Source organism: Rattus rattus, chromosome 7 (genome assembly GCF_011064425.1).
Source record: "Rattus rattus isolate New Zealand chromosome 7, Rrattus_CSIRO_v1, whole genome shotgun sequence".
Taxonomy (NCBI): domain Eukaryota; kingdom Metazoa; phylum Chordata; class Mammalia; order Rodentia; family Muridae; genus Rattus; species Rattus rattus.
In genome coordinates, this window is record NC_046160.1 from 86,887,071 (window position 1) to 86,911,559 (window position 24,489).

At 43.6% G+C, this 24,489-nt stretch overlaps 1 pseudogene; it reads right to left on the reverse strand.

Moving 5' to 3' along the window:
• The window catches only part of LOC116906130, a 31,046-nt pseudogene that overhangs the window by 2,347 nt on the left and 4,210 nt on the right, over positions 1–24,489 (reverse strand).

Genomic DNA, 24,489 nt, shown 5'->3' on the forward strand with positions numbered 1-24,489 from the left:
AATGACACCCACCTCTGCCCCCCTTGGGTTGTGGCCTACCTTTAAATACCCTTTTCTCCCAGCCTCTCAGGGTTGAACTCCACTGCCCCTGTGTGGGATATGAGTCTCGACCCCAGTGCACTGGTTCCTATCGATAAACCTCATGTGATTATAGCAAGGATGGTCTTGTGTGAGTTCTTGGGGGAGTCTCGACATTCTGAGACTTGAGTGAGGGTTTCCCCACTCCGGGGGTCTTTCAGAAGGAAGGAAGACAGAGAGACAGACAGACAGACAGACAGACACCTGAAAAAAGCATTACCACAACAATCAAAATATAGAGATCAAGAGATCAGACCTAAGAATTTTTAGGGGATGACTTGTGCTGTGGTGGCCCATGTCTTTAATCCCAGCACTTGTGAGGCAGAGGCAGGTGGATTTCTGAGTTCGAGGCCAGACTAGTCTATACATAGAGATCCAGGACAGTCAGGGCTATACAGAGAAACTCTGTCTTGAAACACTGAAGGGCGGGGTTTGGGGAGTATACTATAAATCAGTAAGAAGCTGAGAAGGCCAGTAGTAGACAGTGGATAGAAACTTCTTTCCCTGGACCAAGAACTCCAGACAGTAAATAAGGAGAAGTGCAGTCCTTAAGAGGATTCTTACCTAAAGACATTGAGAGATAATTGATTCTTTGTATTTCTGATCACCAGAGGAACAACTGAATTGGATTATTCTGGAATTTTTAAAATAAAATAAGAAACACACACACACAAAAAAAAAAGCCAGCAAGTACACCGACTGTGAGAGGAATGGGTTCTTTGCCTTTGCGGGCAAAGACAAGAAAGAACGTGACTAAAAACCCGGCAAGGCTTGTACCTGTGACCACAAAGAGAAATGGAGGCCAGGAGTCCTCACAGCTCAGCATTGCTGACAGTCTTATTAATCAGGCCTTACAGGTCTCTGCGGTGGAGGACCAATGGCCATTTCAAAAAGGCAAAGAACTAAAACACAAGTGGCATCATGAAGAGAGCCTGTGACTGCTGAGATAGGGCAAAGACGCTTCTATCTTTTATATCCCTGGGTGAATGTAGTCAGCAAAGAAAAAGATAACAGAAGAATAACAGACAGAGATAACACATGCCAGAGCAGAGTCGTGTTTGTGTGTGTGTGTGTGTGTGTGTGTGTGTGTGTACACAAACAGAGAGACAGAGATTTAAGACTATATAAATGTTAAACAGCTCCTGAAACGTCTATTAAGTGAATGTGACAAGATTAGAACTGTGTAAATATAGAAAGTATTGCCTTCAGTTCATTTTTAAACTTTATTTCTTTCCTTTCATTTTATACCTCTAAACACAACACACACATTCATACGCATGCACGCATATACACAACACACACACACACACACACTCACACAAACGTGCACAGGCATGCATGCGCACCACCCATAAATTTAATATCTGACATAAGGCAAAATGAATTCATTCCTAACTACATTTCCTTAGTTGTGCCCATAAGGCCCTGTTCTAAAGCAAAGACCTGAGCCATTTGATCATTAAAGTCCACCAGCACCAGCTTACTCGCCCCTCAATATCAAAAGTTGGTATAAAAACAATGATGGAAGGATGGCTGGAAAGAAGAAAAAGCCAAGCAAGCCAGGCTGCTTAAAAGGTGACTGAAGAGGGAGACAGGAGGGAGAGAAAGAAGCCATGGCAGGACAATGGAGGTTGACATAAAGATCTTGCTCAGTGTATTTACAGGTTGTTATCAATGTTCTTAAGGGATGGATGGTACCAGCTTTGTATGTTTAAGTGGGCAATTAATATCTTACCGATTGGGTCTAAGATTATTGCGTTGTGTGTTCTTTTATGTGAGGGTTTGAGTATAAGAAAGTGTGCAGCGGCTGGAGACACTGGGCCACCGCAGCAGAGGTGGGATATGTTTTCGCAGAGATATCTAGCAGATATCTTGGGACACCGCAGAGCGGACCCAGAGAAGTAAAAGACAACTATATTTTTTATTTTTTATTTTTACAACAACAGATAGTGAATTAATGTGATGGGTAAGAATTCACTAGTAATCCTAATAGTTGAGAGAAAGTTTTTATTTTCAAAGTAAGAGGAAGCCAGCACCACATTAAGTCAAGTGATATCTTAAGGGCGGGAATTCAAACAAAGAAACAGGGAAGCAGCCTGAGCTAACAGACTATCGGTCCCCTGCTGTGTAATAAGTAATGGCAGCTCAGAGAGTTAGAGATTAAAAGCTGCTTTTTTAAGAAAGTTGTTTAGAAAGTCTTTCAGGATGCTCATTTTCCTTTTAACGTGGGCTCCATGGGAATTTTGGGTTGAAATCCTAGTTACACAAGCTACTTCTTAATTACAGGTATTATTAAAAGGTGATTAAGTTTGTTTTTAGAAAGAAGAGAATAAAGAGATCACCTGAATCATGTGGGGATTTTCATCTATGGTTTGGAACTTAGGGAAAAGTTGGTCACAAACTCCAAGTAGAGAGTTGTGATAAATGTCTGTAACACCAGGGAGAGTGAATGCAGGCATAGATTAGAGAAGTTATTAAGGTTAAAGGAAAATCTGTGGCTCCAGGTAGAGAGCTTAACAGATGGATATATTTAGGGCTAAAGTCCTGGTTTTATATGTTACTTATTGATATTGGAATTGATAGAAGGTATTTGGTTTGTTTTATGAATTATCCCGCTAAAGGCCATATGGCTCATTGATGCTGGCTAGCAAGGGTTTGTGGTTACTTTTGATATTTACCAAAACAGGAAGCTCAGATTCTCTTAACAAGAATTTTGGGTTCATTTCCTGATATCACAGAGTACAAAAGCCTATCCGGCTCATTGTTTAGCTTACTTTTTTAAAAAAAATTGGTTAATCTTCATAATGGGTGTGACTTTGAGTTTTATGGTTATATTATTACTCTGGGAGACAGTACAAGATAAAAGGTTTTCTGGTTATAGACTAAGGAACACAGTATTTTGGGAGAAAGATTTTGTCTTTGTGTTTTTAAAAAATGTGATTAGGCTCTGGAAACCTCACAGAGTCATACTGATGGGATTTGATAGAGGTAGACAGCCTGAAAAAATGATTCCAGAGAATCAGACAAGATATCTCAATTCTAAACTTTTGTCTTGAGAGTTGTATTTTGCAGAATGTGCTTACTTGGATTCCTGATCTCAAGAACTTTCACCTAGGTCCAATCAGGACACAAAGGATACAGCATTTGCTTCTTTCTTCCTATTCCTTTATCCCCAAGAATATCTCAATGTCCTTGTACAGCCTGAAGAAGTTATGGAGGAGTCGTTGTCCTAATTCCCTGGACTTTAGGCGGGTTGAAGTGGTTATTCTAAAGTTGTTTTTATGAGGAACTTAAAATTGGTTGTAACTTAACAGGGAGGAATTAGCTAGATTGAGTTGTACAGTCATAATCACTTTGGTAACTAAGTTAAAATCGTATCTTTGTTTTAATATAGAATTTATTTGTTAAAAGAGTTTAAAAGTACTTCTACTGATAGTGAAAAAATAAAGATTTTAAACTATCCCCACTGACCCTGCTGTGAGGACAAGTGCACCTCACAGCGAAGAATAACATAACATGTTTTGGGGATGTAGCCTGGCTATAGCCACCACAAACCATCTGGCCTCGATGAGGCCTGACTCAACAGTCTGGAGAAAAACAAGAACTAGGGTCAGCTTGCCCCAGAAGCAGGGTGGCCTAGAGTTGAACTGAGCCCAAGTTACAAACCAATGAAATTGCTTTGTGTGACTGTTGACAACCACCTATGTAATTTTCCCTATAAATACCTTCCCCTAATTGAACTCAGGGTCGACTCCTCTGTCTCCTGTGTGAGATATATGTCATCCCCAGAGCTCTGGTTCCTCAAATACACCTCTTGTTCATTATATCAAGACCGGTTTCTTGTGAGTTCTTGGGGGTTGCATCATCTCGAGATTTGAGTAGTGGTCTTCCCCACCCCGGTGGTCTTTCAATATCATTACAAACTTCTGAGTTGAATACACATGTGAGTTAGGAGCCAAATAGTAAACATGTTGCTGACTTTGTGAGAGTACTTTCAAGATATTGTTAAGATATAAAGACAACAGTACAGATTGTCTTATATAGGTAGATGGTTTTTAAAATGTCAGAAATCCACAAAATTTGACACATAAAGTTATTTATCTTTTGTTGAGACACATCTGCTCCTAACAGTTCCCCTTTCGCATATTTAACCAAGAATTTGAACATTTCTACCTCAAATGAGGCAATACTTTGTGGCTAGGCAGACACTAGACAAAACTGCCTATTTCATCTGCAGACTAATGCTGTCCAGAAAAGGACAAATTATGCAGAATACTTGACTGATAAACCCTGCCAAGATGGGGTAATCAGCCCTTCATAATCTGCATTTCAAGGGTCTGTCAGATGATTTTGGGCCAGAAGCCTGAAGACTTGCACTCACATTTTGCTAATGGGACTGTGATAGTCGAGATTTTTCTCTACAACCTCTCAGTTCTGGAGGCTGTGTTAGGCTTCCGTTGTGTATAGATATTTGGTCATTCTCAGATTTCTAACGGGGTTGAAGACTGATTTTAGTCTCATAGCCTATCAGGCTATTTAATTCTGAATATACATATTTTATTTGATAGTTATCACATAGTATACAAGCTAGCCAAGATATAATATAGATTTTCAGCCTTTCTTTAGCTGGAATGGATAACTGAATGTGCTGTTTAACTGATATAGTGATGGACTGGGTGTTGAGTATATCGTATGTTTTATAAATTGTAGAATGGTAATAATTGTACTCAATTTATATATAAGTGAAAAGGCTTAATAGCTGGACAAAAAGGGGGAAAGGTTGTGGTTTGCTCTGGAGTAATCTATTTTGATGCTAATTACACTGCCCCAAGGAGAGCTGCCTAGTCAAGTACTCAGGAATTACTTGAGTTCATCAAAACCTCCCCATTGAATTTGTAAAATACACTTGAGGGGCAGGTATAAGATAGAAGAAGGCCTGTCTTTGGAGGAGAAGGTAGGATGGGTGGGAGAAAAGGAAGAGGAGGAGACTGGAATGAAAAGGAAGGGACACTGGAGGGAGAGAGAGAAGCCATGGCAGGACAGTGGAGGCTGACATAAAGATTTTGCTCTGTGTATTTACAGGTTGTTATCAATGTTCTTAATGGATGGATGGTACTGGGCTTTGTATGTTTAAGTGGGCAATTATATCTTATCAATTGGATCTAAAAAAAAAAAAGAGGTAACAGAAAAGGAGGTCTGGGGAGTACGCACATGTGAAGCTCAGGACCCAGTGCGAACTGCACAGGACAATCCCTCCTTCCCTGACTTGCAAAGCTGCACTAAATCTGGACTCTCACTGCTAGGAAGCAGGGCTGTTGCTAGGAATTGACTCACCCAGGCATCTTCTCTTCACCCGCTCAAGCTCCTGTCCCCTTCAGGCTGACAGCACCAGAGAGACCCCCAGTTTAGATAACTGGAAAGCCAGCTCCTCACCAATGCCGCTTGATGCTCCAGTAATCCACACCACCTTGTCAGCCAGTGCCTGTTCTGTGAAGGAAGGAGGAGAGTTGGCTGGGATAGTGATGCTCAGATATCACGGAGAAGCGAAACAGGAGTGGGAGGTGATTGCAAACACTTTGAATCCCAGCAACCAGGAGTCAAAAGCAGGTGAATCTCTGTGAGTTCAAGGCCAGCCTGATCTACACAATGAATTCCAGAATAGCTAGAATTCCATGTAGAGAAACTGATTCAAACAATAAAAGAAAAAAAAGACTAAATAATCTTTTAACCATATCGATAAATATGACAAACCTACCATGTGGAATTTAATATTTCAAATCTCCTAAGACTTCTTAAGAAGAAAAATGTTTTCCACCCATCCAATATTTTGAATATTTCATAATTCTTGGTAAAATTTCCAGCCTTGATTCTAACTTGGTTTCATTCTAAGACTTTATTTATCTATGTGTTTGATAAAGAAAATTAAAGCTTCTAAATAGAAAATAATTGCCTGGACTCAACTTTCTTACCCTTGAAACAGGAGATTCAGAATAAGTAACTGGGTCCCTTCCAGTTTTGTTTCTCTGTGCACTGGCTGCGAAGATTACACAAGTTATGCCCTAAAAAATGACACACTAAAAAAGAAAGATTTTGGTCTGTAACGATGAGTTTTGCAGGGAGGCAGGGAGACAAAATATGTTATCAGTTTTAGCATGCCCTGCCACTACTCCGGACAATTTCACCACTCAGCATGAATAATGTTGTCTTCTGAACTATCACTTCTAAGCAAATGTCACCACAAACTTTGGGTACTTGTCTTAAGAGACCAGGAAAATTTGACTGAGATCTTTAGGATCCAAAGTCTACTGTGAACATGCCATGCACTTACTGAATGTGACTCCCCTGTTTTTAAAGGAGCACTTGAAAGAGTCAGAATTGGGGTCAGTCTGAGGCCAGTGGGAAAATTCCACCACAAACCTCTGAGCACAGAAAGACCCCTCCCTTCTAGTAGGAGTAGAGGTAGTTTAGTTCCTAGAAGAGCTACAAGCCAAACTGTTGAACAAAGCCACCTGTAACTCCCAATCTGAGCCCCTCGGAAAGTCCTAGAATGGTCAGTGGACCACAAGGGCACTTCACCCCACCGATAGTACCCTGCCTAGTCACCATAGTTTGAATCTGCCCAATTGTCTGCAAGGTATATAACTGCCTGTTAGAGTCTGCTCAGGGTTGTCTCTGCTTGAAGTAGGATGACCCAGACATGTGGGAATGATCAAACTTCTCTTGCCTTTGCATCAATTACTACCTCCGTGGATCTCATTTAAGAGTGAAAGAATAAAAAAATACAGCCAAGAAGTCAGAAGTTTAAAAAAATGCAACTTCACCCCTAAGAAGCCAAAATACCTCAAATTCCAGACTCTGCCCTCTACCTGTACTAACTGATCATAAAGTTAGATTAAAACTTGAAGAATAATCTTGAGAAACAGGAAGCTCCTCCCAGGAACTGATGAATCATAAAGTTTTATAATCTTGAGAAACAGGAAGCTCCTCCTTGTGATTTTCATTAGTATTCTCGACATTTCCAATGACACCATCCCTGCCCCCCTTGGGTTGTGGTTTCTCCCTTTAAATACTCTTTCTCCCAGCCTTTCAGGGTCGAACTCCACTGCCCCTGCGTGAGATGAGTCTCGACCCCAGTGCACTGGTTCTTATCTATAAACCTCAGGTGATTACAACAAGGATGGTCTTGTGTGAGTTCTTTGGGGGTGGGGGGCGTCATCCCGAGACTTGAGTGAGGGTCTCCCCCTCGGGGTCTTTCAAGAGGTCCTGGAAGAAATTCAATTCTGACCTCACACACTGACAATGTCTGCTTCTAAATTTGGGCTAAATTAAAGATCAGAGGATGTGAAATGCTATTCCTTTGAAATGTAAAAGCAAGAAAAAGACAAAAGGCAAAAGGCAGAATACCCACTAGAGCACAAAAATCACGTTACCTCAGAAAGAACACCTGGGGCTTTTGTGATGTTGAGCTCCTAGGCCAATGAGTAGTCAAAGGTGGATTGTCTAAGATTCTACTTCAAAACCTCTCAGAGTGAAAACGCCAAAATAAACACTTTTGGTGTGAAGAGGCACTATAACATGGCACAGAGCTCACTGTTCCCCAGTATTTTTTGTCTTAGCTCTCTGGGGTTCCAGTGATGCAAGGTCTTAAAGATGCTCTCTTAGGAGTGCTTTGGCAACCAACTGCTAGAAAGGTTTCCCAGCCTAGAGGTGAAAACTTCCATTTTGATATCTGGGCAGGCTGTAAGACTGCCTGTTCCCGTTATCCAGTCTCTTCCTCCCTAACCCCTTAACCTAGGAAAGGCTCAGGCTGGATCACTGAGGTTTCACCAACCACTGGCAGCCCAGAAGGACCAGACCCAGCAGATATCAGGACTCCCACTTGCAACTGAATGTCACAGAAGATTCTCACCAGGACACCGGCCCATCCAAGCAGCCCCCAGCAGTGTCAGGTCACTATCCAGCCACAGGAAGCTCAGCAGCCCCAAGACTAGCAGCAGCAGGGCACACAATGCCAGCATCCAGAACTCAAAGCCCATCACAGCTAGGAAAAGACAACTACAGCTCTGGAGCCTGCTGGTGGCAGGGCTAAAATATGCAGCCCTGGGCTCTGGCTCCACCCAGGTGCAGGCAAGTGAGGAGTGCCAGGTGCTCTCTGCCAAGTGCTGTCCCTCCTAGGTACTTTGAAATGAGGTATGCTGGTTCCGATAGAACAAAGACACTGACTGGACTTCAAAAAAAATGTTGCAATAGGAACAAAAAATAAACAAAGCTGGAGAGATGGCTCAGTGGTTAAGAGCACTAACTTCCAGAGGTGCTGAGTTCAAGTCCCAGCATCCACATGATGGCTCACAACGATCTGTAATGCAATCTGATGCCTTTTCTGGTGTGTCTGAAGACAGCTACAGCATATTTATGTAGAATAAATAAACAAACTAATGAATAAATGAATGAATAAATAAATATTTTTAAAGTTTTTTGTGCGCTCTTACTCTTGCCTTGCTCTCCAACCTCTGTCCTCTCCCCCCTCTCTCCAACTACTCTACTTCTCTTCTCTTCTATTTCCCCTCCCCTCTGCTCCCTCTAATACCTCTTGACTCCCATTCACATGCCCTGAAAAAACTCTATTCTAGAGAGAGAGAGAGAGAGAGAGAGAGAGAGAGAGAGAGAGAGAGAGAGAGAGTTTTTGCAGGAAATTCTTTTCAAGGCTTTAGTTTTACTTGGTGGAAGACAAACAGCCACATTTCCAAGTCCCAGAGTCATCCTTCCCTCACCTCATTTGGCTGCCTCTGCAGAAAATGGAATTCTGTCAGTGCTGGTATGTACTCAATGCTCCCAGCAGACCCCCACTGGAGACCTTTATCAAGTAGATGAACCAAACAGTACATAGGTTATTCAGGCAAATGAATGCCTCACTAGTAGACTTTGTTTTGTTTTATTTAATTTGGTTTTTCATCATGACCTTAAAAGTACAACCTGTTTTCTAGGAATGATGTGCCCATTGCCCTCAAAAACTTTCGGTAACTCTGGTTATTTAACACTTGTACAAGGTCAGATCAACGAGATTGCTCAACTTTCTAGAAAGCAACATTAACTGAATTCAGTGGGTTTTAAAAACCAACTCAACCAAAATCCAGAATGTGGAAGAGAGAAAAATAACTCCCATATTGGAGACTACAGTCGTTGAAGTTAGGAGTTGGGTATATAACAATACAAGGCCTTTTTCATGACTCTTGAAAGCCAATTGTAATTTTCCCACTAGAGACCAGGGTACAACTGATAGTGGAGTATGGAATGGTGGTGTTCCTGGTTAACTGTGGTGCCAACATTCAGTTATTAATTACAAAGTAGCTCAAAGTAGTCAAGAAAAAAGCAATATCCCTGTTACAGAAAAAGTTACTACAGGAGTCTTTCCTTCCGTGGTCAGAGTACCAGTTTGCAGACAGCAATCATCGAACAGAGATTTCTCTACATTCTGGAATGTCCAAACTCAATTTTATGTCAAGTCTTGTTTTGCAAATTAAGCACTCAAAAAAGAACTTTTTCTCCCTTTGTTTAACACCAAATAGTGAGGCACCAGAGACTACAATGTGATCATAGCATTAAGACATAAGACTGAGTCTGTCAGAGAGACCACTATTGAAAACTTGAAGAAGTGACAGTGGCTTGTCCCTGTGGCCAAGGTGTCTACACATAGCACTTTATTTTCTGTGCCCATGTTAGACTGCCAAGGGCCCTCAAGCCTTGTAGTATAGCTATTGACATCATTTTCCTCTTAAGAGAGATCTCTTGGACTATGAAATGATATCTATACCCAAGATGTACTGCATATAGAGCTATATTCCAAGAATATGGCAACCCCAAAAATAGAAACTTTAAGAGGAATCAAATGATGGACTAGTTTAAAGGAAAATCATACAAGGTTCCAACTACAGGGTGTGTATTGTATCAATAATGCCTAAAGCCAACAATGGGACTTCTGATAAGTTGAAGTGGAACTCTGTCCTATGGAAGTGGTAATTCTTGTGTATTTGAAGAGATCTGTAGAGGAAATAATAATCTTCCCTTCATAATAAAAGTACTGGAGACCCGAAGTATAATATTAGAGATGGGGTTGGTTTGGGTTTTTTGTTTTGTTTTTGTTTCTTTGTTCATTTGTTTGTTTGTTTGTTTGTTTTTCTGCTTTTCAAAGGCAGTTATCAGTGGATTCTTGTCTGTATGCAGTGAAGGCAGGCACAAGATAAGGCAAGGCCTGTGATTGGGCAGTGAAAAAAGTTAGATGGGCACAGAGTTTTAGATAGAGGACAGAGAGAGAGGAGAAAGGGAAGAAAGAACCAAGATGGAGGAAGAAAGATGACCCACTTCTGTGTGGCCTTAAAGGGCCACAGGTAGTTATGACTATTTCATAAGGGATGGATTTTAATGGGACAATTTGTCTTCTCTAGGTGGACAGTTTATATTAATATTAAGTGATTCAGAGTTTATTGTGTGGATGTTTTGTGGGGGGAGGATTTACTGGTATAAATCTGATTGACAAATTACAAGCTTATTGAGTTTTGATGTTAACGGGTTATTGGGAGTTGCTACATTAACCACAGGGGGTAGATGCTAAGAATGTGAGCAGATTTTGCAGCAAGAGAGTCACAAGAGAGAGGCTGCTGCAGGGCTCAGAGAGTAGCCAGTGGCAATGTGGGATGGAGATTGGGAGTTTAGCAGTCAATTGAGATGCTTTGCTGATTTACATGAAAATGCCCCCCAGATGCCCTGTGGCCCACCAGAGCCAGCACTAGCTTGGGTTGTTGTATCTTTTTAATATTTATGCGACAGCTACAGGCATCAGCCTAGAATGTCAAGTGAGGCTGCTTCTAGAGCAGAGAACAATCTCATAACTGAAGCGTGTGTGTTGGATGTCAGGAAGCCACATTCTAACATGTCACTGGGTCTTGTCTCTCCATTGTTTTTTCTTTTTCCCTCAATAAAATCTGTGTGTGGGTCCAAATCAACATTTTTTAACCGGTTTTATTCTACCAATTGTGGGAAGTATGGACTTTGAGGGCAGCTTTTGCTGTTTATAAAGTTTTACTCTAAGCTTCTAGATTTGCTGGGAGGGAAAATTTGGGGTGGGGAGGGGGGAACAAGGGTAACCAGAGCATCAGACCCCAGCAGAAGGGCAGGGGTATCTGGTTGAGAACTTAAAAGGGCACTTGTGAAAAAAATGAGCCAACAGATTTGATTTCTTAGACCTATGGGGGTTTTCTTATTTGTTTTTCTTGTTGGTTGCTGTTGGGGTTGTTTAAGCTACATTAGAACGCATCACGAATCTTTAGAATGATGTTAAAAGGCCTCAGAATGCACACATGTGATGCCAAGGAATACCTTTGGGTTTTAGTTTAGGGAGTGTAGACCCTGAGGACATGCCAGGGACTGTCAGAAAGTACTTATATTCATATCAGGGAGGTGTGTAAGTCCTAACCTTTTTCTTAGATTGAGCTTGTCCATTGTTAGGAAAGGCAGGGCTTGGTTTTATTTCCTGGATATAGCAAAAGAATAACAGGCTCTTAAGATTTCTTTTTTTAATTGTGGATCTTACATATTTATGTAAAATAAATGGGCACATTTGCTTTAAAGATAGAGGTATTTAGAACAGTTAATGGCTGTCATTTAAGGCGCCATAAATCATGAAAACTGTTAATAATTTGTTAGCCAAGTGCAAGGCCCCCGAAGGGAGCCCCCCTTGCTCAAGTCTGGAGACAGCGCAAACCCAAAGACGCACAGACGACCGTCTTGCTGTAAACGCACGAGGCAGTCTAATTTGGCGGAGCACTCCAGGCCAAAACGAATCTCACATAGGAGACAGAGGGTTCGACCCCAAAGCTCAGAAGCTTAGGGTTTATATAGGCAGAAGTTGGGGGGGAACAGGGGTTCCTAGCATGGTGACACGAAAGGTCAGGCTTAATCTCCTGGGAACAGTCCTTGGTTCCTGTTCTCTAGGGTGGATGTTTATCTGAGTTGACGAAACATCTGGTTAAACTCCAACCTTGGTTTCCTGGAACATTATCTGCAGGACACAATGGGGGCTTAAGCAAACATCATAAGATCGGGGGCAGGGGTCTGTGCTCATTACTCACTTGAACATGTCCGGTGAATGTCTTTCTCAGGAATTTCCCATGCTTGCCATCCTTTATCCTCTCTATCTTTAATGGCTCGCCAGTCCCTGGAATATCTCCGTTGTTCCCCAGCCCATCCAGAGCCCTGGGGCCTAGGGTGAATGAGTCAGCCTGCCCTCCTGTATGTTTAACTGCTTGTGCTCATGAGTCTGCTACTATAAGTTGTAAACTACTCTAACATCCCCTCTCTCATCCCCCTCTTCTATTACTGAGTAATTCTAATCTTAGAATTTTATTTTCAATGTTTAGTAGCATCTCACACTTCGGCTCTATCAGAATCTCTGACTGACTGGTACTGTTGCCTCAGTACTATCAATTGAACAGTACCCACCCAATCTTTAACAAAAGCAATCAATGTATTTGCCACACACGGGCCAAAAATCAAAACCAAGCAAACTATCAGTAATGGTCCAGCTAGAGCAGAGAGAAGGTAGTCATCCAGGGAGACCTGGTAAATCATGACTCGAACCAGTCTTGTTGAGCATCTCTATCTTTCTGCCTTTTATCTAGTCTTTCTCTAAGTCTCTGCATGGAGTCTCTTACCACCCCGGTATGATCAGCATAAAAGCAACACTCTTTTTGAGGGCAACACACAGCCTTTAGGAACAATAAATCTAATCCCCTCCTATTCTGAAGCACCACTTCTGATGAGGAGGTCAAAGATTTTTTTCTAAGTGGGTGATGGATTTCTCTAGTATCTCTAAATTTTCATTAATGGCAGTACTGAGAGCGTTAAGGCCCTGTTGTCCAGTGGCCAATGTGGCAGCTCCTGTCCCTATTCCAGCAGTGATGCCTACTCCTAGTAGTATAGCTAGAGAAAGGGGAACAGGCTCTCCTTTGTATCTTCTAGGTATGAGGTCAAATTCATCTTCAAAATTATCAGCAGCATGATAGTAAATTCTGGGGATCAGATGTATTAACACACAGAAATCTATAGTTGGCCTAAAAACACTCGTGGACATACCAGGGGTGAGTCCAGTACTGTATGCCCACCACCGATTGGGTCCTGGTACCAGATAATGAGTGGCAGCTGTCCTAGAACTAATTATTGTTCAGTTACACGGATGCTTATTGGAGGTTGGTGGGGTTCCCAAACAGAGTCCCAATAGATGTCCTTGTAGCTGCCCTTGTAGCACCTAGACTCAGCCTTAAGATAGCCCTAAGTAATTTTTAACTCTCCTTTGTGTCTTACTAAGTCTTTAGCATCAGGATTCCAATCTGGACACTATCTGAACCCACACACCAAGGTCATGATTATCTTTTAGAACTTCTAAACTTATACAGGTTGTGATCCCTGAGGCACAGTTCCAAGAAGTGTTAGGAGTGCTAAGGCAGTAATGTCTTCATAGTAAGGGGATGTTACATCATTTGTAATAGAAATCAAGCTTACCCCCACACCTGTGATTGGGGGACCTATCTGAATGGAACCCAGTGGAAACAAAATTCTTGTTTCAAGTGAGCATAACAGTAACCCCACTAGTCACGTCTCTGATGTATCCACTTATCTGATGTGCAGATCTAGGGAGCTTTTTGAAGATCTGAGTGTCCCTCTAGGTCCCAGCTCTCAGTCCCAACAGCTAGTACGCAGCTGGTGAAGGCTGAGACTTGACAGCTGTCAGGATGATCAGCATCACCAGGTAGAATCCTTTCCAGGTAGACTTGAGTGTCTGGGCTCGGTGTCGTTCTATGTAGCCGAGTCTCCGACCTGGAACTGGTGAGATGTCTCAGGGGTACCCGGGGCATAGGCTGTTGCCAGCTGTGACCACATTTCTTTCTGTATACCTGTAGGTCTTTTAGCCTGGCATACAAATCATTATTACTATGACATGTTGGTTCAGTAACATCTAATACAGTCAGAGGAGCCGAGGCCCCATATAATATCTCAAAGGGGTTAAGGCTGAATCTGGAAGGGATATTTCTTGCTCTGAAGAGAACAAGAGGGAAGGAGTGCCACCCAGTCTACGCCAGTCTCCATGGTCAATTTGGTCAGGATCTCTTTTAGAGTTCTATTTATTCTCTCTACCTGTCATGAACTTGAGGTCTGCAGATACAATGTAATTTCTAATCGATCTCTAAATACTTGGCCACACCCTGGCTTACCTTGGCAACAAAAGTAGGGCCGTTGTCTGACCAGATTAACTTGGACACTCCAGATCGGGGGAAGATTTCTATCAGTATCTTCTTGATGACAACTGAGGCTGTCTCTTGCTTAGTGGGGAATGCTTCTACCTATTCCTGAAAAGGTATCTACAAATACTAGCAGACATTTGTAACCATATTTTCCTGGTTTTATCTCTGTGAAGTCCACTTCTCAGTAGGATCCAGGCCGTTCCCCATGGAGCCTCCTGCCAGAGTCAACTTTCCTGAAAACAGTTACCTTTTGGCATGGTATACATCAGTGTACTATCTCTTCCAAGAGATACTTGAGACCTGTGACATAATATTTAGTTTTTGAAAATGTCTGGATGAGACTACATTGATGCATTTGTTTTATCATGGCCTCTGCCTGTTTTTGTAGCACTGTCTTCTTTCCCCTTGAGGTGTACCAGAGTCTCTTCCTCAGCCTGGCCGGGTCATGGAGGGCCCTTACAGAGCCAGAATCTCTTTTTTCTTGCCCTCAGATGTCAGCAGGCCCCTCTGCTGATGGACTGTAGCAAAGGCATACCTGCTGTCCACACAGATGTTAAGTCTCTTTCTCAGCTCAAGGACTTTGGTGAGGGGAGGGAGCTCTACCCTCTGAGTAGAGGTGCCTTCTGGTAGGGCCTGAGCCCATATGACTCTGTATCCATCTACCACTGCTGCCCCAGCTCATCTTTTTTTCTTCTCTAAGAAGCTGCTCCCATCTATGAACCAGATGGCATCTATCCCTTCTGGTGGCTGGTCAGTCAGATCTTTATGCCACCCCTGTGCTTTAGTGAGCACCTGCTGACAGTCATAAAGGGGGAGGCTCTAAGTGGGGTCTGGGAGCAGGGTTGCAGGGTTCAGACTCATAGGGGCAGTCTGGGACAAGGAACAAGTGGGATACCCGGCCCACGCCAAGGACCACTGTTCTTCGGGTAGTCCATGAGTATCGTTTGTTGCTGGTAGTCCCATGTACTCAAGGTCTTTTGCTGGACACTAGCCCATTTGAGTGTAGGAGCACAGAGTGTTGGGGACCCATATTCACAAAACAACTGGGCGGGCTTCTCTTCTATCTTTGCACCTAGCCAGCACTCTAAGACCAAGAGGCTTTTCTTCAGGGCCACTGGAGAGGCCCCTCTTGTTTTTCCTGGGACAGTCTCAGACTCAGTGTCCTTTTTCTTTGTATTAGGCACAGTGATCTTTAGCCGGGAATTCTCTTCTGCTACCAGGTACCTAGGTTCCCTAACTACTGTGGCCAGTATATGTTCCTCTCTTGTCTTTTATCTCTCTTTAGCTCTATAGCTTCCTCTTCTTTTTGTCTCTTTTTTCCCCTAGCTTCCTGCTCTTTTTACCTTCTTTTCTCTTTTTCTTTCTCAGTCTCTCTGTTATATACCCTGAACCACACTTCAACCTTACTTTCTCTGCAACTTACACTAACTCTCTCAGCAACTTATCTTAACCCCTCAAGTTTCTGTAACTTTTTCTTCATAACTTTTTCTTACCTTAGCCAGACAGATGGGGCATTTTCCAGCCCCTAGGAGACCCACCCTTGGATCCTGGCGGTAGACCTGGAGCATTCATTACTTTCAGGGGTTTTGAAGTCAACAGTTAGGAGTGAGGGTCTTCCATCCATGTCTGGAACATTCTTTCTGGCCTCTAGTAGGATTCTGTCTTTCTTCGGTGGTAGAGAAAACCTGTAACAGTTACTAATAAGCATCTCAAGTGGGATGGTGAGAAAACAAGAACAGAATCTAGAGAATAGAGGTGCATGGAAGAGGACAAATAGCATTTAGTCACACAGCTAAACCAGGAGGCCTTTTTGGGACAAAAATGCCGTTGTAAAAATAAGCACAAGGTTTGTGCCTGTGAAACAAAAAGGCAAGCAGAGAGGCAACTGATCTGTTACCAACTATCTCTCTGTACTTAGATTTTCCCTCAAGGAGTATCTCTCTTCAGTGTCAGCTTGATGGCTTTGCATCTCAAGAGAACAAGCCTCCAAATGACACTAGGCTTCTAGTAAGAACTAATAACAAAAGGATGAAGAGATGGTTAGGACCTGGGTGCTAGATGCCAAGTGGCTAACATAAGAATTGTAACCAGTTCACCTAGGACTTTCAGGACCTCAGTAGCAGCACCTTACCAAGCTGTCTCACTGGGTTAAAGGCACATGGAAAAGAAAACATTAATCCTGACCTTGGCCACAGCCAAAACCTGAATTCTACATTTTGACTAGCAAAACAAAGTTCTTTACAGTTTGTTGTAGATTCATTTTGAAACTATTTTAGGAACTTCCCTGCCCCGCCCCCAACCTGGGACATTTTGACTACGGGGGCAGGAACTGGCTGTTGAGGGGATAGGATCAAAGACACTCTCCATGTCAATGATGACTTAACAGGGAAGGTGACTCAATGTTGGAGACAGACTCTTCTCTTGGAATAGGGCCAGCAGATAAGGGAAGGGAGGCAGGCTCTCTCAAAGAAAGTTCTCTTAATGTACTCTCTTTTTGCTGTCAAAGCATCAGCCCTGGCAGGCGGCCCCTTCACCTTGGAACACTTCTCCTGCTGGCTCAGGCCGCTGCCCACGCACAGCCTGCAGCTTGTTTGCCCCTGAACCTGCCACCCTCAGCCCCACACCTCCCTACTCTGCACTGTCCCTTCCTTAGAAGCTGTGAATGTCTAAGCAACAGGCAGAATTTTTCTTCAGGATCCAAGGTAAAGCTTTCAGATTCTGATAATGCCTGCTTCAGACAGGGTCACTCACTAACCTGGAGTCCTTCATACACAACTGTTAACAGCAGCTAGCCTGGACAAGGAGAGCAAAGGGAGGGGCATCTCTCCTTGGGGAGGAGGCTCAAGAAAGAAAGATAAAACTCCCTGGCAGAAAACAATTTTTCTCAAGTAAATTATTTTTCACTTCTAAGTTAAGCACCAAGAGGACCAAGTAAAACTCTTTATGAACAAAACAAATAGTTCCATGATTAAGTTTCCAGTTATAAAGATCAGAGGAGGAGAAAGGCCAATACTGAAGGGGCTGCATCCCTTTGCCCGGACCAGGGGGAGGTCTATAAGCCCACAAGGGAAAAACAAGAACTGGGCCAGTAGAGGAGTCAGGGGTGAGTACTGGCCAACTTCACTTTCCCTGGGCCGGACCAGAAGCATCTGCCTCCAGAGGGGCAGAGGATTCAGGAGGTTGGGTACACCATAAGTACATAAAGGCATGGCTACTGTGGAGTCAGTCTCTGTGGGCCTCCAAGCTCTGTGGCTTCCGGTACTTGTAGCCGGACACTCACTCCCTGCTTCTTCTTCCTGTGGAGCAGAGATTAAAGGAGGAAATGGGGGATACAAGGGAGGAGCTGGCCGTTCAAGAGGCTCCTCAATCTCAGGATAGATCTTAGGAGGAGCAGAGGGTACCAAGGATTTTGAACCAGGTTTTTCCAGACCAAGATGTAAGGTTGCTGATCAGGATGCACTTCCGGTTTCTCCTGAAAAAACAACAGCTTTGACAGCTCTAATGGTGGGTAAATCAAAAGTCCCCTCAGGTGGCCAACTTGCACCGAAAGTCGGCCATTCTGAGGCACAAAGAGTCTGTCAGGGTTCCTTCTTAATTTTTACTGATACATCCTCTTGCCCTAACGTCTGTCCAGTGGTCCAAAGTCAAAGATAAAGGGGTCATCATGCTCTGTCCCATTTCAAACACCACACAACACAGAAACAACACGAAAACACAAGGCACTATCACATTAAGGCACACTCGTCCACGTCTGGACTTGTACAGCCAGCCGAACGCTAGGGCAGCCTTCCGTACCTTCCCGAGTAGAAGGAGCACTCTTTCTCAGGCGACCCGGAAAAAAAGCATTCAGGCTGTCCTGACTCCCCTTCACCCTCAGGGCATCCCCCAGGGTTGCAGCCTTCGGCCCTAGCACGACTGCCTCCGCAGCCACTGGGTCCTTACAGCCCACAGCAGCAGCTGCCAGAACCTGAAACCTAAACACAAAATCAGCGGCGGCACACACAAACACACGAAATGCACACAGACTTACCTCCAAAGTGTCGTTTGGGATCCTGGGAGGTCAGGAAAATCCCGGACAAACCCATAAATGAAAGACCCCCGAAGGGAGCCCCCTTGCTCAAGTCTGGAGACAGCGCACACCCAAAGACGCACAGACGACCGTCTTGCTGTAAACGCACGAGGCAGTCTAATTTGGCGGAGCACTCCAGGCCAAAACGAATCTCACATAGGAGACAGAGGGTTCGACCCCAAAGCTCAGAAGCTTAGGGTTTATATAGGCAGAAGTTGGGGGGAACAGGGTTCCTAGCATGGTGACACCGAAGGTCAGGCTTAATCTCCTGGGAACAGTCCTGGTTCCTGTTCTCTAGGGGTGAATGTTTATCTGAGTTGACTAAACATCTGGTTAAACTCAACCTTGGTTTCCTGGAACATTATCTGCAGGACACATTGGGGGCTTAAGCAAACATCATAAGATCGGGGGCAGGGGTTTGTGCTCATTACTCACTTGAACATGTCGGGTGAATGCCTTTCTCAGGAATTTCCCATGCTTGCCATCCTATATCCTCTCTATCTTTAATGGCCCGCCAGTCCCTGGAATATCTCCGTTGTTCCCCAGCCCATCCAGAGCCCTGGGGCCTAGGGTGAATGAGTCAGCCTGCCCTCCTGCATTTTTAACTGCTTGTGCTCATGAGTCTGCTACTATAAGTTGTAAACTACTCTAAAATACCCTCTCTCACAAGCTTAGTGGCACACACCTTTCATCCCAGCACTTGGGAGGCAGAGGATAGTGGATCTTTATGAGTGTGAGGCCAGCCTGGCTACAAGTTCCAGGATAACCAGAGCTACACAGAGAGACCTTGCTGCACCCCTAACACACACACACACACACATGAGTGTATACACACACACACAACACACAGACACACACACACACACACAAATTTAAGACAATATTTAAGTACTAGATGCTAAGCACACACAGACACACACATACACACACACACACACACACACACACACAGAAATTGAAGTATAATATTTTAGAACTAGATGCTACATCCCCTGAAGTGTCTATTAAGTGAATGAGACAAGACTAGAACTGAAGCCAAAGAATATAGCATCATCCTATGTAAATATAAAAAGTATTGCCTTCAGTTCATTGTTAAACCTTATTCCTTTCCTTTCTTTTTATCCATCCTAGCACAACACACACACACACACACACCACCCATGACTTTAATATCTGACATAAAGGCAAAATGAATAAGGATTATTATGAATGTGGTAAGGCACAAAGAAATGATTTGAAAAAATAATCTTATGGTAGGATGATTAAAAAGAATATAGTGTTAGGCTGTAACACTGAATACCAACAGTGCCAAGATAATAATAATAATAATAATAATAATAATAATAATAATAATAATATAGCTACAGCAACAATAATAATATAACAACAATCATAATAATAGACAAAAAAACAGAGAACAAAGCATGGCTACAACTGATTTAAACGGAGCTGTCTGCATAGTTTATCTTCATGTTACAGCTATGATCGCCATGCTGCTCAAAAGTTATACTCAGAGTGATAAAGTGGCCTCAGGGAAGGACACTTGCCACCAAGCCTGACAATCTGAGTTTGATTCCTGGGATCTACATGGTGGAAAAAGGAAACAGACTCCTCTACATATACCCACTGGTACATTCCTTCCCCAACCCACCTCAGAATAAATAACATATAAAAAAATCAAAACCAAAAAAACAAACAAACAAACAAAACCCTAAAGTTAATTTAAACTGTCAGCAGCAATGTTTGGGAGACCTCAGACCTGCTTCTGTATTGTTTACTCTAGATAAGGACTTTGGGCCCCGTGTTACAAAACCTGAATGTCCTGATTCCTTTACCACAATCAGTGACAATGCTGACAACATCACAATATCGACGAGCCCACTAACTCATTTCAGTTTGCTCCATTTTCACTGTCGACTGGAGCTGCAACCTGTCTGAAAGCACTGTCAGAAAGAGCTGGGTACAGTAGACATCCAGAAGTAAAGGGGCTGCAGTTGCTCTGATGAAACTTGGAGATCATTTTTCCTCAGTGTGTCTCATGGACCACTTTGTCCTACAAAGATTCCTGTGCCTCCGGAAAGCGTCCTAAGCCACTACGCGGAGATCCTTTCTTTTAATATGGTATGGAAGGAAACGTTGTTTTGGAACATTCTTCTTTATCAGAGTTATTTTTCAATTGCTGTGATACAGTATTATGATGAAGGCAACTTGCATAAGTTTCTTATGGGGTTACATTTTGTGGTGGTTTGAATGGAAATGGCTTTGTTGTAGTAGGTGCAGCCTTGTCATTGGTGGTGGGCTTTGAGGTCTCAGATGCTCAAGCAAGGCCTGGCATCTCTTTCTCTTCCTGCTGCCTGCTGATCCTGATAGATTGTGAGCCTTTGGGTGCCACTTGCTTCTACACACTTGGGGGGAATTTGACAACAGTCCAGGAATAAGAAGTAAGCTCAAGGCTGGCATCTGATTTGGGGGCCTGGACTCAGAAAACAGGCCCAGATTAAGAATATTTACATTTGAGTTAATGCAAAGCTCAGAGCAGGATCCAACTGAGGCAGGAGTGGTAGTCCTTTTGTCTTGGTCATCCTCACCGGAACCTAGAAAGGTGTTTACAGGATTTTATTTATTGTCTTGCTTGTTCCTAGACCCAGAACAGATCTTACTATTCTGCATGTACTTAATGTGGTATAAAAGCAGATTGGAAAATAATAAACCCACTTCAACCTCAGCACTCGGCCATGTCAAGCCACTCTTGCAGTTAAGACTGCACCACGATGGCTAGGAACCATCTTATGCTTTAACACACTATTCTGGGCTATATGTGTGTGTTTTGTGAGAGTGGGTGACCCAAATCATGGATCTGGCACTTTCACTCGGTTCCATTATTTCCGCCAGGGTGAAAGTAGTGGTCTGAGATAGATTCAGACATGCTTCACAGAGTGCCCAGCTCAGCCATGGTGAGCCACTCTTGCAGTTAGGACTGCACCCCAATGGCTAAAAACAATCTTATGCTTTAACACACCGTTCTGGGCTATATGTGTGCGTTTTCTTAGAGTTGGCAACCCAGATCATAGACCGTGCTAATCCCATCATAGGGTTACTTCACAGCAGTGAGGTGTGTGCCTGGTATTGAAAGATCCTAGCTCGAGTCTCAGGATGGTGCGCCCCAGGAAACACCGATCCCGGACAAGCCCCCAAATGAAAGATCCCCAAAGAGAGACCCTTTCTAAAGTCGTGGGAAATCGTGGACCCCAGACACAGAGAGACCATTTGGATGTAATAAGCAAAGGTGAGGTTTATTACGGAGATCTATTACAGGGATCTCCGGGTTGACACGTATCCCTCGAGGGAGACAGAGTGTCGACCTTCAAGCTCAAAAGTCAGGGGTTTATATAGGGAAGGCTGGGGGTTTAGCGTTACACACAATTGGCTAATTTCTGTATGGCTATAAGTGATTGGCTCATTTAAACATGGCAGTGATTACAACACAGCAGGAGAGTACGATTGACTGGGCGACAGGATTTTAGAAGCTAGGGGCGTATCAGGGTTTGAAGGACATCTGGTTAAGGTGTGACTCTGAGTTAGCTGGGGAGGTGCCTTCTGCCAGATGGTTTGAGTCAGTCCTGATCGGGCTGGTTCCCTGCATTCCTTTTCTTTATCTTTATGGTCTGTTAGTCCTAGCTGCAGGGCGGGGCTGCCTGGACTTGCTTTTCACAGTGTTTAGCCCTGAGTCTGTGAATATTGAAACTTACTCTTTTAACTTCATATTTTTAAACCTTAAATCTGTATAATTTTCCTTTCATTATGTGGCACCATAATATTCCCGTCATTGACGCTTCCACCGGCGACTGATTTTCCAGCCTGAGTTATAGACGGTATTTAGGATGGAGAAGTCGAGGCCAGCCATGGGCTACCCAAGGGGAGTATCACACTCCCCAGTTGTCTCAGCCTCCTCACAATGGAGGCAGTGGTAATGGACAGAGACCTGATTGGTAGCTGAATCACCTGGGCCTTGATAAAATCTGTTAACTTTCTAACCACCCATGAACCAAAGGAGACAAGTAGCAGGAGTCCTATAAAGTGACCCAGGATACTGGGTAGAAGAGTGGTGGGCAGGGGAGAGGCAGAAAACCAATTTTTATACCAGGCCTCACTCTTTAATCTTTCTCTTTGTCTCTTTTGTAGACTTTCTCTAACTTTTTGTAGTCTGTTTTCTACTAATCCTGTCTTATCAGCATAAAAGCAACACTCCTCCTTGAGGGCCACACAGAGCCCTCCCTGTTGCAGAAAGAGAAGATCTAATCCCCTTCTATTTTGTAGAACAACCTCAGCCAAGGAAGCAACTGAATCTTTAAGATAGGTTATTCCTTGTTGAAGCTCACTGATGTCCCTGTCTATGGCAGCACTGAGCTGATGATAACTCTGTTGGGAGGTGATCAGGGAGGCAACTCCAGTTCGTGTCCCAACAGCTGACAGGCCTAGGAGTACTGCAAGAGTCACAGCAGTGATGGGCTCTCTCTCTTTGTATGTGGGGAGGTGCCTCTTTCCCAGAACTGCAGGAACTCAAGATTGGACCAGGGAACTCGTGCAGTGGTGGTGGAGTTGGCAGACACCACATCTCCAGTGCCATTTAGAATCACCCAGGTATAGTTGAAGATTTGATGAGGTGATGTAGAAAGGGCAGATGTGATGATGCTTCCAAGGATCCAGATGAAGGGGAACATGGTCAGCATGGTCTGTAATTAAGCATAGTTAGACTTTTCCTCAGGGTTGTCCCTGGGTGGGTTAAAGGCCTTAATAAGGCGCTCGGGTAGACAACGGGTCTTTGAATCATAAATGCAGACTGATCCACGTCCCCAAATGAGGACCGGATCAGGGCCATACCATTGGGATGTTAACGGGTCCTTCCATAGGACTCGTGCATAATCATAAGAAGTATGGGGGTGCCACAGGCAGTCTACTGCAGTTTCTCCATCCTTGTCCAAGACAAGGTAGTTAAGGACAAAGAGTGCATGATTTATTAAATTTTTGTGATTACCTGGAGGGGGAATAATATCCCCCCATTTGGCTGTAATTTATGGATCATATTTTTCAGGGTTTGGTGAGCTCTTTCAACTATACCCTGTCCCTGAGGATTATAAGGAATGCCCGTGACATGGTTAATTCTGAGTTGGGAACAAAAGTCTTTAAATTTAGAGCTAGTATATGCAGGTCCATTATCTGTTTTAACAATCTTAGGTTGAGGTAAAACTGTGAGGCAAGCCAGAACATGACTTATAACATGTTTGGTGGCCTCCCCTGTCTGCAGGGATGCATAGATAAAGCCGCAAAGGGTATCAATGGTGACATGAATATATTTTAATTTACCAAAGGAGGGAAGATGGGTGACATCCATTTGCCAGAGCTCTCCAGGAACTAGCACACGGGGGTTGACCCCTAGGTGGGGGTCAGGCAGTAGGGTCACACAGCCTTTGCAATTATGGACTATTTGGCAAACCTGTTCACGGGTGATCTTATATTAAATCCTAAGGGTTTGTACATTAAGGTGATGTAAGTCATGTGCTTATTGGGCAAGTGTAAGGGGGCATAGAAAAGGCCCCCTGGGCCAAGGCCACGAATCGGATGAGGCAATCAACCACATCATTACCATCAGGCAAGGGGCCTGGCAATTCGGTATGTGCTCAGCTATGTCCCACAAAGAAGGGGCAAGAACACCTCTGAATATACTTTTGTAAGGTGGCAAACAGGGGGGCAGCATTGGTGGTAGGCCGAATATAGGGCACTGTTTCTAACCGGGGGATAGAAAAGGCAAGATATGAGCTATCTGTACATAGGTTAAAGTGTGCATCGGGCAGCACACGAAATACTGCGAGGATAGCTTGAAGCTCTACCAGCTGAGCGGAATCTAAAGGGGTAGAGAGAACTGTTGAATTTGACCATCAATGGAAAATGCGGCTTGTCCATTAGAGGAGCCGTCTGTAAAGACAAAGCAGACTCCCGACATAGGATGACCAACTGTTACCTTTGGAAAGAACACTCGGACTGTAATTT